Source organism: Podarcis gaigeae (genome assembly GCF_964106915.1).
Source record: "Podarcis gaigeae genome assembly, chromosome: 5".
Taxonomy (NCBI): domain Eukaryota; kingdom Metazoa; phylum Chordata; class Lepidosauria; order Squamata; family Lacertidae; genus Podarcis; species Podarcis gaigeae.
Window position 1 is genome coordinate 25,362,537 of NC_139681.1, and position 15,205 is coordinate 25,377,741.

Genomic DNA, 15,205 nt, shown 5'->3' on the forward strand with positions numbered 1-15,205 from the left:
ATCCATTGGTGCTCTGTGGGGAAAGAGAGATTGTGATGTCCTTGAATGCTGTTACAGTGGAGGTCAAATGATCTTTTGAAAGGCTGCGGAATAAGAAAGCAACTTCAGTTTTTGTTAAATGGAGAGAAATGGAGCACAATTAGAGTCATTTCTAAAGACTTTCTATTAGGGCTATTAGAGAGCAGTGACACTTGGACATGCAGGCCGAATTAGAAAATGTACTCCAAATTCTAAAATTATAGGCTTCCTAATGATTTAAAGAATGAGGAAGCCTGCATTATTACTGTGTACAGCAGTCTCCATTTCATGGAAGGAATTACACCTGTCACTGACCCTCACAGAGCATTATACCCCATAGACCTTTGGCAAAGACCTTTTCGGTGGCTCAGTTCCCTTTGGGCTTCCTATATCATGGACAAGAACACAGTGGTCTTTTACAATTTATGTTTTATTCAGTTGGATCAGGAGTAAGGTATTCCTAGTGTTATGTGTTCTTTTAGAAGGAAGCTGCCTTATACTGAATAAGACCATTGACTCATGTATCTCAGTGTTTCAGTTACAGATAGGTAGCCGTGTTGGTCTGCCATAGTCAAAACAAAAAAAAATTCCTTCCAGTAGCACCTTAAAGACCAACTAAGTTAGTTCTTGGTATGAGCTTTCGTGTGGTATCTGAAGAAGTGTGCATGCACACGAAAGCTCATACCAAGATCTAACTTAGTTGGTCTTTAAGGTGCTACTGGAAGGAATTTTTTTTGTTGTATCTCAGTGTTGTTTGCACTGACTGACATTGGCTCTTCAGGTCTCCTAGCAGGCGCACCAGCTTGCCCCAATGATTGAGGGGCCTGTCCCATGCAATATGCTCAACGACAGCCATTCATGCTCTTGTCATGCACACACGCCGTACGACAGACTGATGTGTTGCGCATGCAGCGCATGATGTGTACATGCGGTGAGCACACATCACCATGGAATTTTGAGGGGCCCAGCCCCCTCCTTGAAAATGGGGGGGGGGGCTTGAGCTTCCGGGTCGGCGCCATCGCCGAATGGCGGGCTCCCTCCGAGCTCCGGAGGGAGCCGGCTTGGCAGGGGCTGGGTCCTACCGCACCGGCGATGCGGGGACCCTTAAAAACCACGGCCAGATTGAGGCCGTGGACATGGAGACTCGGCTGGCACCGTTAGCGCCCTCCCGACTCGTGAAGGAGCCTTTTTAAAGGCTACGGATCGGGTGCCGGGGAGAAGCGTGGTGCTTTGAGTTCTCTGCTATCCCTGCCGAGCGCAGCCGCATGCCATCCGGCGGAGAGCGCTGACTTCTTCTATTGAAAATTCGGCTCTAAAGAAGAACCCGTGAGTAATTGGAATATGGACTAAAAAAAAAGGGGATAAATTTTTAAAATTCGGAGCGAACGGGGGAGGTGGAAAAAAGGAAGTCAGCCTACCCCTAAATTGTAGAAGAGCCAAAACAAAGGACTGGACAACTAAGATCGAGTGTAACCTTATCTTGCCGAATCAGCAACTTCGCGAGGGAAAATTATAAGATTGAGCTGGAGGAGAAAAGTGGAATTGTTTTAAAAAAAGCAACCCCCCCGGAATCCCTGGAGCGATTCGTGAAACTGCCTGGAGAAAAGTGATGGAGGTTTTGACAGCTGTCAAAGAGCTGTCAAAAAGGAAGATTAAAATAGAGACTTTGTTATGAGGACTTTGCCGGTTATATTTGTTACAAATTGAATACAAACTGTTTTAAATATCGGTCAACAAGCTACTTGGTCTGGTGGATGTGATTCTGGAAGGGAACTTTGTTACTGCAATCCACCTAGAGGAGCCGAGGGACATTGCATGTGTTTTTCACAGGAAATGTGAACAGTTGAATGGAACTTTCAATCTCCTGGGAAACTGCAGGAATGGAACACTATTTTGTCTACAGAGGTCTACACACTACAGGAAACAATGGAACTATTTGTTGGAAAATGAAAGGAACATGATGTAATGCTTTGCTTCAAGAATAACAAACCTCTGCAGAGACACTAGAAACTTTTGGAAAAAGAACATTTCTGTGGGAGAACAGAGAAATAAAAAGGAGGAGAATGATTGATAAGAACAAGGAAACAACAAGAACTGGACAGAACTGGGGGAACATTTGGGATATTCAGGTTTGACAAGCTTATGGATACAAAATTGGAGTTTTTACTCCTGGATATAAAAACCTGGATAGAAGAAATGGGCCCTTATTTGATAGACTCCTTCTACGATTGGACATCCGTAATTAAAGATTGGCAAAGAACCGGAGGGATATAGTGTAATGTGGGAACTCCAGGAAGATATTAGAAGTGGAGGGATAGGTGAAACGCAAAGGGGAAAGAGGGGAGGGAAAATTGGAATCCAAAGGCTGTAAAATTATTATTTACATTTATCTTATTTTCATCTGTACTATGTTTGAAAGGGGGAAACCCGTGGAAGGGTATAGATCGATCTTAGGGGACGAGAATTTGGATAAATTGGGTTATTGACGAAGAGTGTAACTTGGGGATAAGAATTTGTTGAATTTAATTGCTTATTTGGAAGATTTGGAACACAAGAGGGGGTAGGGAGGGGAAGTCCTAGTTATTGGCAATAGATTGGATTTAATTTGCTTTGATTTGTTCTAATTTGGAAAACCTTAATAAAAATTATTATAAAAAAAAAAGAAAATGGGGGGGGGGGGCTTGTCCCCTTGGCCCCCTAGCTCTCTGTAGGTGCCGCCCCTGTATCCTCTCCCTAACTGGAGATGCCAGAGAGTGAACATTGGATGTTCTACATGAAAGTCAGACCCAAATCTGCAAAGTCAAAAACTCTCATCCATCCCCTCTTAAGTTTTCACCAAACCTCTCTCACACATGAATGGCTCCCATATTATCAAAGGGCAGCTCCCATGAATAGGTATCATCCTGTTCCTTATAACAGTTGTGCAATCCAAATTAATGCAGAGGGGTATAATAGTTGAGCTACAGGTGTGCAATGGGATGAGTTTTACAAGAACCTGCAGAACTGAGGTGTCACTTTTTAAAGCATGCATATATATATATATATATATATATAATTGAATCTCAATCTGTTCAGTAGGGCAAATCCTAAAGCACCAGTTTCGCGTAGACAATAAAATATTCATATTCCTTTCAAACATTTATTTGTGCAACATTAATAAATTAGAAGACAGGAATATGACCTTGCCTCTCTCTGTTAATAAGGAGGACAGTTGTCTGACATAACAGAACCTCTAATATATCTGTAACAATGAATTTTAAGAATGTAGTACTCAGAGCTATACTTAGGTGGGAGGATGGGTTATCATATCTTATTCTCTTTCTGTGTTGCTTTTGAGGTCTGTTCCAAGAGAATAAAGTTTAGCCCTTGTGTTCCCCACATTCCTGTGGCATTTGCATAACCTAGTGACCTGATTTGGGGCAGGGGGAAATAGACTTCCACTGACAAGCAAGATCGTTTCCTCCTCAGCCACCATTGTCTGCTTGTTCGCCAGCCATTTTGCCAGAAGACTGTGGCCAAAGCATTTCACAACTCATTACAATGGTAGGGGTTCTTCACCATCAACCTACAGTAGGGGTAGTCAACAGGAAGTGTTGCTGGACTCCAGCTCCCATCCACCCCAGTCAGCATTGCCAGTGGGCAAGGATAATAATAAATAATAATAACATTTTATTTATATCCCACCCTCCCCAGCTGAAGCCGGGCTCAGAGTTGTAGTTCAGCAAAAGCTGGATGGCCTCACTTTGGCTACCCTTGATCTATAGAATTGGGTTAGCAGCTTTCCTCCCAGCTTTCGCCTGGGGGTGTTTTGTTCCCTTTCCATTTACAAGCAGGCCAGCAAAGAACTTAGATGTGAACAATGATAAAATACATAATATTACATATCCTGTTCCTGCAACTCTGGATCTGACCCATTGTGTACATGGGCTTTTGGTGCCCTAATTCCAAATATCTAAGCAGTCCTTGAAGCCAGAGGCCAGGCAGTTATGTTATTGTCGTTTAGTCATGTCCGACTGTTCGTGACCCCATGGACCAGAGAATGCCAGGCACTCCTGTCTTCCACTGCCTCCCGCAGTTTGGTCAGACTCATGTTGGTAGCTTCAAGAACACTGTCCAACCATCTTGTCCTCTGTCATCCCCTTCTCCTTGTGACCTCAATCTTTCCCAACATCAGGCTCTTTTCCAGGGAGTCTTCTCTTCTCATGAGGTGGCCAAAGTATTGGAGCCTCAGCTTCACGATCTGTCCTTCCAGTGAGCACTCAGGGCTGATTTCCTTAAGAATAGAGAGGTTTGAGCTTCTTGCAGTCCATGGGACTCTCAAGAGTCTCCTCCAGCACCAGAATTCAACAGCAGGAACTGGCAAGCCACTCCAGTATCCCTGGCAAGAAAACTCCATGAACAAAAACAACAGGCAGTTATAGTTCTTTCCAAAAAGACCCCCGGACCCACACTAAAAGCTGCTTGTAGGTAGATTGTGCCTGGCTATGAAGTTTTAGGGAGATCAGGGCAGGGGAAGTGAAATTGCACCCTCTGTGAAATAGAGACCTGCCCATGAAGTCCTGTCAAAAGCCCAAACTCTACACCATATTACCCATGTTTCCTGGAAGGTGTATTGTTGGAGCTTATGGTGGCAGCAAGGAATTATCTCATTGCTGAGATTTGGTGTTAGTAGGCAAATATTAAAATACTAATACTAAAATAGGCAAATACTAATTTATTTATTTTTAAATCATTTTTTCTTGTTGGGGTGTGTGTCCATGCTTGCTTACACATTGGTAGAAGTATTTATTTAATGCTTAACCTTGAATTGCTGGTATCGTTTAAATGCCTGTAATTGCAACTTCTGGAGCTGAGATAATTAATTGGTAGCTAAATGACTGATAAGTGATAATATAAAGAAGGAAAATATGAAGTAGGAAAAGGGACCTGATGGCTGTTAAGTATTCATGACTCAGCAGCGATATCATTTAATTTCTAAAGGACTGCCCCCCCCCCAGATCTATGCAACTTATTTTATTACAAAGTGTTCCTCTACACACTATTCCACAATGGGCCATGGTGATTGGGGCCAGCTAAAGACAGACACTGTCCTGGAGCAGAGTTAAAAAAAAAGAGGAGTTTTCTGAATCCAATCCCATGCCATTAAAACACTTTAACTTCCTTTTAGGATCCCTTGAGTATTGTTGCAATGTGGGTGCTTCAAAAGAAGCCTCCGCCATTTTGTGTAAAGTAGGTTCGGAATGCTTGTCAGATGACTGATCTAAATTTGACAGCTAATAATAATAATAATAATAATAATAATAATAATAATAATAATTTGTATGCCACCCATCTGAGTGGGTTACCAGTCACTGGGTAGCTTCCAATGAATTAAAACACATTATGGCATTACTCAGTTCTATCTTTGTTTGAAGTTGTAAATTTTTCAGATACTTATAAATCTTTTTTTAAAAAAATTATTGAATTTTGGTTAAATATTCTGTGAAGCCTAATGTCTACCTTCCCTCTTTAATCATGGGGGCCATTGATAGCTATGGCAGAAGTGAAGCCCTCCCCACTCATCAGTTCTACAGGAGTCAGGGTCAAACATGTCCACATATATTTTATTAAGGCAGAGGCACCCCCTGCCATGCAACACTTTACAGAAGACATATTCACCTGCCCTTCCCATTATGTCATATAGCCTTTCTTTCCCAACAGACCTTGTCCTGTAGTTCTAGATGTCTCTGAACAGGAACAGGAAGTGTCACCACAATGGTAAAGGTCCTAGCTGCCTAGGGGCCAAGACTACAATGGAATCCATTGTGTTTGCTATGGGGAGCAGAGACCTTAATGTGATCTGAGAGCATGCTCAGTGCTTCTGAGAAAGATTGGACTATGGAGAGTCCTAGAAGACTGCCATTTTTGTAATATGCACAACACACTTGTTACTCGTTATTGTTCAAATAAGTTCATGATTTTAATATTTGACCAACCTTTTATAAGTAGGCATATTTTGATGGTGGAAACTTCCACCTACTTCATTTCAGGATTTCTTTGGAGCAGGGAGAGGCTGATTTTTAAAGGGTGGCATGTTGAGCTCTTGCGAGTCATCCACCTCTTTTATGCCCTTTCCAAGTAAGGGTTCAGAGCTGCATTTCATAATTAAAACTTAAGTACCTGTTGTGTTTGGAAAGCCTACACGTGGCTTTTGATAAACCGGTTAATGAACAATAAAGTTTAATTGGGTGTATTATTGTGCAGTACACATGAACATCTAAATGTAAGACTGAAAGCAGAATGCAATGAATGCAAAATAACGCATGAAATTGAGTAACTTTGTTGCTGTTAAAATACAGCTTTGTCACCACACCCAGCCACCCAGAACTCAACTTTTTCTAGCCGTTCAGTTCTCATTAAGGAAGCAGTAAAGCAGGTTTTCTTCCCCTGTAGATTAAAAAACCCCACATTTCCTAAGCAATTCAAAAGAGATTAGTAGTGAACGTATATAAAAGTGTGTGTGTGTATTGTTATAACACAGGAATGAAGAACCTGTGACTCTCCACATGTTTGAACTACAACTCTCATCCTCCCTAACTACTGGCTCTGCTGGCTGGGGTTGATGGCACTGAAGTCCAACAACATCTGGAGGTTACTAGTTCCCCCATCCCTAATTTAATTTTTTCAAGTGCAGTATCAAACAGTGCTTCTAGGACTTGTTTGCCAAGGTTGGAGTCTCTGGGGCTTGGAGTACAAACCTCTGGGTCTGGGACCCAACCTACAGAACTACTGTAGACTGTGTCTGCTTGAGTCATAGAGGCATAGCGTCCTTGAGTCATCTTCAGGTGCAGAGGGGAACAGCAGTCCACAACACCAGCCTCTGTGACTGGCCAATAGTAGCCTCTGGAGAAGGCCATGCCTGGTATTAAAGAGCCTGGCTTTCTGTATTTCCCTGATCAACAGAGTAGTTGATACCTTCGACTTGCTCCATCCATCTCAGTAAATTTACCTCTTGGACTGGGGAACGGAGAACACGCCCTCTAGGTCTCATTTTGAGTGAGACCTTCCCTCTAGTTCTAGCCTGACCTCAACACCCACTCCTTTCACTCCAGTTAATGTTTCTTCCTTGTGTCCACCCAACATATTACTAAGTTTACCTTCACAGATTTACACTTTACATCCTTCTTCTTAAATACACGAGCAGCTCACAAATTGTATTTCACTAAGGTGCTCCATAACATGGGAGCTCCCAGTGATCCAGATCTGGACCACGCTGTGGCATATATCTCCAATACATTATGCCTTGTTACTTAAAATCATTACATAATGATTGAGGCTCAAGGTAGATGTCATTCTGGGAGATGTGTGGTCGTCTCTTGCGTGTGTGTCTGTGTTTTAAAGGGTAAATGCAACTGCGGAGGGACTTGGCTCAGAATGGGGCTGAAGCACATGGGGAAAGTGGACTTAATATTCTCCATTAGCTCTCTTTTCCCATTCTGAATTCTACCCTCCCTCGCTGCAACATGCTATTTGCCATAAAGGGAGAAAGCTACAGGTACCCATTTGGAAACAGCCCCATGATAGAGCTGAAATGGGGTGTGTGTGTTGTTCACTGATTCATCCAGTTCCAGTTTTGCATGTTAAATTTGAATGAGAAATTTGTGAAAGTCAAAATATGCTTTATGTATTTATTATATTTGCACCCTCTGCTAGCCTGTAGGATCAGGGAAGATTTTCACACTTTTTCCAAATGCAAACACTTGCATCGCCAGGTGACATGTCCTGGCCTTGGCAAGAAGTCCATGGGTCCTGATGGGGCAAGGAAGTAGGTAGGGAAGCTGCAAGTGAGCAACCTCCTCCAGTTTGGGAGTGGCCTTTTATTCTTCCCAAGCCAGATTACTCCTCCCACACTCTTGCCCACTTCTTGGAGAGTGAAAGGCCTTAAAGGGACAGACTTGTGATCTGAGCACTCTTCCTCCTCCCTGACAACTCCCTCAAGGCTCATTACCTGTGCTGACAGGATGACTTGGGGCTGCAGATCCCTGGCCAGGAGGAATTCAGTACATTGAAGATTTAGGGGGGATTCAGATTCTTGGTGGCCTACAGCTCAAGGACTCCCAAGTCAGTGAGCTCTGTCCTTGTCATGACATCAGGTCCTGGGTTGCTTTCCAGAACGTCTTCCATTGGTCTGATGGATCTGACCTGCCCCTTGTTTGAGTTGGAGCCCACAGGGAGGCAGCCATGCCAATCCTTAAACTGTTTGGCATTGTATGATTGTTCTGACTCCACACAGTGTAAAATCAAATGTTCACTTGTTTAGATATCTTTTTGTTCATCTACCAAATACCACTCAATGCTAAATACCATTCCATGCCAGCTGTCAAATACTGTCAGGTATCAGATGTCATATAGCATATTCAGTTAATGTTGGCAAATGTGAACTTCTTCTAGTGAATATTTCACACTGGAGTTTGGCAAGGGGTAATTTTTGGAAGCAGCTTTTGTTTCCATTTCTATCACAATTTCCTTTTTGCCTGAAAGATGGCTGTGGATGTGGTGCTCTCCATGGTGCTGACTCTCCTGTCTTTTTAAGGTTGGCAGTCACAACATGCAGAGCCACAGTTGTGCTCATTGGCCAGGACTGGAGGAATGCTGGGGTGATGTTAACATATTGCTCTCCCTCAGCTGGATGGAACACCGGGGTGCTATCATCAATGTCCTTGGCTCCGCAAAGGCTAAAAGAGACAGATGCTGTAGAGCAGTACAGAAAACATGTGGCTGAGAATATGATTTAAAGTTCCAGTTGTAAAGGTTTTCACCTGCTGGAAACCTGGGATCCCTGTCACTAATGCATGTTAGGGGGCGCATTTGGGGCACATTTAGAAAGCGTTTAACTGATATTGCAAAAAGTTCGCTCAACCATACTTCACCCACTGTCCTTTTCTCCCTGCTTTCTCTCTGTAGCAAGGAACCTCAGGCTCTTCAAATACTGTTAGATTGCATTACCCCTGACCATTGACCATTCTAGCTGAGGCAGATGGAAGCTGGGGTCAAACAATATCTGCAAGCCCACATGTTTCTCTTTTCTCTGTGTCAGACTTTGGAAAGAGATGCATTTCTTCAATGTACACCCGAGCTTCATTCAAAAAAATTATTCATCTCTTCTCCAATGGATCTTATGCTTATGTGACAATATAAAATGGTTATCTAGCTGGAATTTTACGCCCTTGGTTGGAGAATGGGGGAAAAAACCCCTCAGTTATCCATTCTCTCCCTCCCCCCCCCCCCCATTTCCATTTGGCACACATACATTAAATCGATCTGTGTCCCAGACAGCTCTTTCTAATTGGGTCTCTGCTTCCATTTCTCATTATTATACTTTTAGCAGAATTGAAACTGGGGAGGTGGGGGTGGTCTGTCAAGACTCATTCAGTCAAATATATCACTGTGCCAGGAGCCAACCTTGGTGTATTCCTACCAAGTTAAACATGCAGTGCTGAGCTGCACTGAGGTTTAAAAAAAAGAAAGAAAAGTGTTGTAAGCTTGTCCCAGGTAATGTAAATTGTATGATGATTTCAGAGAGTTTGGGTGCTCCGGGGACCACTTTGTATGTTGCTGCAGTGGTACAAGAGCTGCTTACCCAGGGCTTCTTCCTGTCCTGCCGTAGTCGAGTTAGCTCTGCCCATCGGCTTTCAGAGAATGTGGGCTCTCCCCATCCATAAATAGCACCCTTCTGTCTGAGTGATGATCAAGAAACTGTTAATTCTTTTAAATCTAATGACCCAGCTGGTATGTTGTGAAGCCTGAGGTGGTACTTGGTCACTCAACAGCAGCCAAGTAGGAGGAGGGCCCCCACATTCTTATCTCTGGGGGATGTGAGATTGTCACCAAGGAAGAATCAGAATCAAGTTACAGTGGTACCTCAGGTTACATACGCTTCAGGTTACATACGCTTCAGGTTACAGACTCCACTAACCCAGAAATAGTGCTTCAGGTTAAGAACTTTGCTTCAGGATGAGAACAGAAATCGTGCAGCAGCGGCAGCAGGAGGCCCCATTCGCTAAAGTGGTGCTTCAGGTTAAGAACAGTTTCAAGTTAAGAACAGACCTCCGGAAGAAATTAAGTACTTAACCCGAGGTACCACTGTAGCGTGCAGCTATTGTATGGCATGTTGGATTGAACTACCACCTGCCACAGCTGCCACCACTCTCAGGTAACAAGGCTGGTCTCTTTCCTCCTTGACGGCCAGTCTGTAGTGGTGCTCAGCAATGACTGTAACAGTGTTGGAGCACATACATTGCCTGCAGAATACCTCCAGGTTCAATTCCTGCCATTTCTAATTACAAGGATCTGGTTGCGAGTGATGGGAAGGACCTTTGCCTGAAACTCCTGAGCCACTGCTAGTCAAAGTAGGCACTGCTCTGTCTGGGTTAGAAGAACAAATAATCTGACCTGGTATAAGGCAGCTTTCAACATTCTTAGCAGTGGAGATGGAGTAGGTGCCACAGATTCCATGCCTAACCAGCTGCATCAGTGATTTAAAAGAGAGGTAGGTAGCCGAGTTGGTCTGCTGGAGTCGAAACAAAATAATATCTGAAGAAGTGTGCATGCACATGAAAGCTCATACCAATCACAAACTTAGTTGGTCTCTAAGGTGCTACTGGAAGGATTTTTTTTTATTTTAAAAGAGAGGGAGAGAGTTGCTGATCTGGTGTGCAGTCATGCACACATCAGGAGTAAGTGAAAGTTTGCAGCTGATCGACTGGCTAAAAAAGAGGCACTGTTCATGATATGTGGGTGGAACTCATAAAAGCTAAGCGAAACAAAATGGTATTGCTGTTGCTTCTTCCTTCCTCCAGATCTTTGCTTCAAATTTGCCTTTACACTGACCTCTTAGTAGTCATCCTCAGCCACATCAAAGCCTCTGTGCATCTGCATTGACACAAATGCAATTTAAACTTTTCCTTCTTCCATTATCACTGTCATTGTTTAGATTGTAAGTTCCCAATAGCAGGGATCTGCTTGTGTTGTGCTGGAATAGTATTTTATTGCAGACCTAAGTCTTGCTGCCTTATAAAACTCCATGAAAAAACTTAAAAGACACATACACTGAAGGTTTCAGTTCTGCGTTGTTGCCAGACTAGGTTTCAGTTAAAGGTTGACACCAATGAGCTCTCCTTTTGATCAACTAGTTTTGGCTGTTGGCCACAGTGTTCCAGTCTTGAGCTTTGCTTGTCACAACACACTTTCTCCTCACGTTTGCCTGTAAGGTACACCTCTGTTTTGACTATCTTCTGTAGATCCATATTTTCCTAAACTGCACATAGACATGTAAGGGTTTTCTTGTCATTGGATCCTGATGTTTCATCCCAGCTATGCCACTGGTACCTAGTTTGGGGCAAGAATGATGCGTCCATCCAGTATCTATTTTATCAGATTCCAGCTTACCACCCACTATTAATAACTTTTCAGTATTAACACTCAGCCAAGATGGGCTGTTCACCCACTTGTACTGTCATTCTTTCTATTCCCTGTGAAGAATAGCCCTGCATAAAGGAAAGACTAGGCTTGACTTCAGGACACTTATATGTGAAATTAATGTTGTAGGCCAGTTCTCAATTTTACCACAGTTTTTATGGTTAAATTTCTTTATTTGCTTTTGATGTGGGTTGATTTGTTTTCAGAATTGCTTTCTCTGCAGATTCCACCCCCATAGAAATATTAAGCTTTTCTGAATTCCCATCAATTGCTAGGTTCCTGAAGTCAAGAAGTTTTACAGATGTCAGATCTTTTATGTCCCATTCCTTAGGTTTAAAGAAAAAGGGCATTCACCACTGTGGTTTTCTTGGACAAGCCACAGTCATCTGTGTTCTGTAATCTCTGTTTTAAACTACTATCATTCATTGTACATGGGACTGCCCTTGAAGGCTGCTTGGAAACAGCAGTAAAAAAGATAAAGGACCCCTGACAGTTAAGTCCAATCGTGAACGGCTCTGGGGTTGTGGCGCTCACCTCGCTTTACTGGCCAAGGGAGCTAACGTTTGTCCACAGACAGTTTTTCCAGGTCATGTGGCCAGCATGACTAGGCTGCTTCTGGCGAAACCAGAGCCGTGCACGGAAACACCATTTACTTTCCTGCCAGAGCAGTACCTATTTATCTACTTGCACTTTGACATGCTTTCGAACTGCTAGGTTGGCAGGAGCAGGGACAGAGCAACGGGAGCTATCTCTGGCTAACAGAAACGTATCTCATTGGTTTTAAAACAGCTCCTCTGGCTGATGCTAATTTTAGGTCTCAATTCAAAGTGTTGGTGCTTATCTTTAAAGTGCTTGTGTGACTTGGAAGCAAGATCCCTGAAGAATCACGTCCCATATGACTTTAGCATAGGGGTGGGCTTATACTTGGAGGCCCTTTTCCAGTTGCCCCCATCTTTGGAGATTAAGCAGTAGGCAAGTTGGGTAGATGTTCTTCTCTGTTGGCGCACCTTTCTATTGAAAGCCGTTCCCTAAGGTGGCTCATTCAGTGCCGACTTTTTCAGGTCTTTTCCAATACCAAGTCAAAGACCTTCTCATTTCCCCAGGCCTTTTAAAATCTCAGGTGAATGTGGTTTTATCTGCAAGAAAGGGTGAAGCTACCATTGGCTCCTAGCCACAATGATTATACTTTGTCTCCATGGCAGAATGCTTCAAAATATCAGTTGGTGGAGAGGAGGGGAGAGGAGAGGAGAGGAGAGGAGAGGAGAGGAGAGTGCTTTTGTTCTCAGGTCTGTCTTGTGGGCTTCCCCTGGGCATCTGGTTGGCCACTCTGAGAACAGGATACTGGACTAGATGGGCCACCGGCTGGATCCAGCAGAGCTATTCTTATTTTATTTTTATAGGTCAGATTTTAACTTTATTTAAACAAATTAAATATCTCCTTTAATTCTTACAAGGTTGATGAAGGGGATATCTATATATCTGTATCTATAGGCATTCTACTTGCATGCGACTGCAGGAGATAAACGAATAAAGAAAATCATACCAGGAAATGGTGGGAGACAGCTGGAGAATCCTTGTGGCTTGCGAGGAGACCCTCCCTGGAGCCTGTAGGGTGCATCAGTGAGGCCAGAGGAAGTCCCAAAGAGACTAGGGGATCAGTGGGGCTTTGTTTAGGCTGCTCAGTCTCCCCGCCTAACAGCTGGTTTACGAAATAGCGCAGCAGCAGCAGCTGCTCTCCCATATGTCCTCTAGTCTCCAGCTGGCCCCAGAGCTTCAACTCTAGATATCTGGTTCTGGATTTGAGAGGGAGAGGGAGCTGGAGAGCAGGGGAAAATACGCATTGAAGGCTTTTTGGAGGCTTTTTAGAGGGTGCTTCCCACTTTAAGCAATTTCACTTATGCATGCGTGGACCTAGAATGCAACCCCATGTAAGTAGGGGGCACCTTTATATAGGCATACATCCCCCCCCTAAACAAGCCCCTTTGGCAAGCCTCAGAAGAATTCCTGAATGCCTCAGAGGACTTTTCAAAGACGCTGGCACTGATTCAGTTTTGAATCAATTCGTAGAGCTTTTACAGAGAGCAAGGATAATTAACCTCTTTAGCTTTGATCCCTGTGGTAAACATCCTGTAAAAGTATAGTACCTCTTTTTATTTGGGGCATACTGAGAACCTGTTAAGTTAGGTTTAATAGATATTGGGCTGGGGTCCACACGCAATGTAAACTAACGAAGGACAAATATTGTAATAAGTTGCATCGGTAGAATAAGCCTGCTTAGTTGGCTGCTAAGCCCACTGGTGAAAGTTCAGCTTTGAGTTTCTAAGGCCTTTAGGCCTGTGATTAAATGATAAGCGATCTGAGCTGCATTTGATAAATTAATAAATATTCTACCATGTTTCTTGGCTCTTTAGTAAGGGTAGAAGTTTGGATGTCTTGCCATTTTCATTCCAGGACATAATTCCCTGAAACATTTCACTGTTCTTTAATTCTTTTTACTGGCACATTGCCTCACAAATATTCAGAACTGGAGAACAGGAGCTTGACCCATGTTTTGCAATTGTGCACTTGATTTTTTATTTACGTATTTATTAAAATGCAGGATATTTAGATCTAGTTACAGGTAGGTAGCTGTGTTGGTCTGCCGTAGTCAAAACAAACAAACAAACAAACAAAATTCCTTCCAGTAGCACCTTAGAGACCAACTAAGTTTGTTATTGGTATGAGCTTTCATGTGCATGTACACTTCTTCAGATATTTAGAGTTAGTCGTGATAAAAAAATAATTGCATGGGATTGGCGTTGGAGTTTCACTACCTCCCCTTCCTTCATTCCCATCTCTGTTTTGCTGAAACCATTGTTATAAAAGATTTTCATTTGGGCTTAGCTGAAATGACTCAGTATTCTCTCCCTTTCCCTTTTTCCTTACATTGAAAAATGCCTTCCTTGTTTGACTTTCTTTTTTTGTATATTTCAACTAATAATTTGATTGATACTCTCCTTGGGGAGCACTGCAGTTCTTTTCTTGATAGTCCACACTACAGGGACTGCTATCTTTCTTTTTTAAAGTTTTGTTAATGATTTCCCAACATACAAACATTTTACATACATTGGATTTCAAAGCAGGCACCACAATCCAACACCCAAGAACCCAAGAGTAGAGTTTCCCGTAGTACTTGTGTTCCGGTGGATGGGGGTGGGAATCTACAGCAACATCTCAACTGTCCTCGTTCCAGACTGAATATTAGGCTGGATGGAACCATATTAATGTAGACTAAATGACTAAACAACAACAACAAAGCATTTATCTCTTTGTTGAGAGTATATATTTTTCTGTATGATGACTATTTTATTTAATCTCATATTTGAGGAAAGGCCATAACTCAGTGGTAGAGCATCTTATTTACATGCAGAAGGTTTCTGGTTCTACCCCCCAATGTCTCTAGGTAGGGCTGGGAATTGACCCGGTCTGAAGTCTTGGAGAGTCACTGCCAGTCAGTGTGAACACTACTAAGCTGAATGGAGCAGCTGCCTATTTTCCAATTACATAAGATACTTGATGAGCTCCTTTCAAACATGAGAAATTTCACTGGCAGCATGTGATTACTTACATGCTTCTGCCTTCGCATTGGCCTCTGTGCAATGAGCCAGGGCTGTATCGCACAGCTTTTAATGCAACGAGAGCAAGCTGTGTGCAAAAGCTTAAATATCACCTCCTTGGAGATGGAGTATTG

General features: G+C 43.0%; 1 protein-coding gene across 6 annotated transcripts in view; it reads left to right on the forward strand.

The window, feature by feature from the left end:
• GRID1 (glutamate ionotropic receptor delta type subunit 1) overlaps positions 1-15,205 on the forward strand; it is a 703,469-nt gene that overhangs the window by 120,759 nt on the left and 567,505 nt on the right. The window lies entirely within an intron of this gene.